The sequence below is a fragment of the Branchiostoma lanceolatum genome, chromosome 17 (assembly GCF_035083965.1).
Source record: "Branchiostoma lanceolatum isolate klBraLanc5 chromosome 17, klBraLanc5.hap2, whole genome shotgun sequence".
NCBI classification, from domain to species: domain Eukaryota; kingdom Metazoa; phylum Chordata; class Leptocardii; order Amphioxiformes; family Branchiostomatidae; genus Branchiostoma; species Branchiostoma lanceolatum.
This window is the reverse complement of record NC_089738.1, coordinates 4,824,112-4,826,418: the sequence shown is the minus strand read 5'-3', so window position 1 is coordinate 4,826,418 and position 2,307 is coordinate 4,824,112.

Genomic DNA, 2,307 nt, shown 5'->3' with positions numbered 1-2,307 from the left:
TCGAGACAGTTTGTCAGGGTCTGCAAGAATGCCTTTACATTAGATGAAATTTCCCCTCTGACTACATGTATATGTAATGCACCGAGTGGGGAAATAGGTCTGGGTTCAGCCTATGAAGTCATGAGTCGGGTGCATGGAAAACTTCAGTCCCAGTATCTACTTTTATCGTATGAGATGAAAGTTATCGTAGAATAAGTACACGTTACGATTTTTGCAAAGAAAACGCTTTGTGTGTGTGTGCGTTTCGACTTATGTTTGTGTGTATGTGTGTGTCCGTGTGTGTGTTTGCGTACATGTCCGTGCGTGTGTGTGTGTTTACGAAGAAAGACTTGAAACGTTCAATAGTACACTTTTTGATTGCGTTATTGTCTAAGATATATGTACTAGTAATTGTAGGAGCGCCAGATAACCATTCTCCTTTATACAAAGCGTAAAGAAAACTCTACCGCCCCCTGATATTGTTTTCTAACTTCGAAGGATGATATCCAAATGACTTCTGTATAACTCTGCCTTTCAAGCATGATCTGAAGTTGGTGACTGCAGACATATGATTACCTACGAAGTTACCGGCATGGAAATGGAGGAATAGTTTTCGAATATTGGATTTTTTTGGTGGCAGATAGCTTTTGATGTAAGGAAGAACTGGCGTAGGTTTGTCCCCGCATCCTCCCAGCAGGCCCGATATGCTCGGTTCATTACCTCCCATAGCGGCCCTGCAATTTCCAGCCCGTGAACTCGCTTCTGGGGATGTTATTGACAGTTGCTCATGAATAATTAATGACCTAGCCTTATTTGAATTCCCAGCGTCGTTTGCGTTTTTGCTGGAGATGACCTTTAGCAAACCCTCTGATTGGCTGAAGCTGTTTTGGTGGTGACGTCGCCAGAAGTGAGTTCACAGACTGGAACTTGCAGGGCCGCTATGGGAGGTAATGAACCGAGCATATCGGGCCTGCTGGGAGGATGCGGGGACAAACCTAGACTGCACTAGAACTGCAGGGGCATTTTGTCAAAATTTTTCAGGAAGGATAACTTAACTGAACAAGGGAATGATGGGTTCTATGATATTTGGTATGCTGGTAGCTTAGACAGAGATTTTCACAAATTATGACTTAATTGGTATAGCCAATGAGGAAAATCATAACATCACTAGATGCGACATATGTAATGTGTGGCAGGTGGAACATCTAGACACCAATTATACAAATAAGGGCCTAATTCGCATAATCAATGTACAGTCCATGTAAGAGTGCCATAATTCCTTTGTGATAGATGGTGGGTATTTCATTAACATACATGTACTTGTCACATGTGTAGGTTAGTTGAAGATGCACATCATTATGCATTATTTATGTAAATGTGCAAATAATTTGCATAATTTACAATGAAATGTAAGGAAATGACTTTAACACATACTAAGTTATTTTGGTAGAGAAGACCATTATTTGAAATAGATTTTGCTAATTGCAGCCTCATTTGTATAACCAATGAGACGAGATAAAATGGTCATTTCAAACCCACAAATGCTCAAAATATTTCATGGAGGTATGAGGTTTATCAGACCTTTATAAAAAAAACAGGAAAAGCATCATTAGTTCACACGTTTTTATTTTCTACCATACATGTACTAACATAATGAAGCACTCACTTTACCGAAAAAAATGTCATCAGAATGGATGCAGCTAGAATGTGCTTAAAATCTATCCCTATGACTACGAATTCGAATCATTAGCAATGATTTCATGTATTTCTAACATCTACAACAATTATATCCAAAATGGCAGAAGACTCAAGTTTAGACAGGTTGTCAGAAAGGAGGTGGACAGGATTTGGGAAAGTGCATGAATATTTACAAGGCACAGAACATCACAAAAACATACAAAATGTATGTACGCTCACTCACTCATTGATTTCAAACATTTGTGACCAATGGCAATTTACAGTGCTGGAAAGGATCATTATACATGTACCTGTATCATTAACTACGTTTAGGCAAGGCAATGAAAAAAAACTGTTTAACTACTCTTTGTATTCTTTATACAATACATCATCATTGTTGAAGATACAATAAGTGCCAAAAACAGCTTTGGGCTGAGATTCATAGACAGGGCACACAAAAATGGGGGTGGGGAGGACCAGACCTATCCAATTACCCAGTAGCAATAAGTACATGTCAATCAATTTTCATGTTGTCCTGGTTTCAGGTAAAACTCAGGGAAAAAAACAGATGCAGAGTGTATGTATGGAACACATGGTACGTAATTACCAGGGAAACAGGGTGTCTCATACAAAAGGAGGGCGTCTAATTTC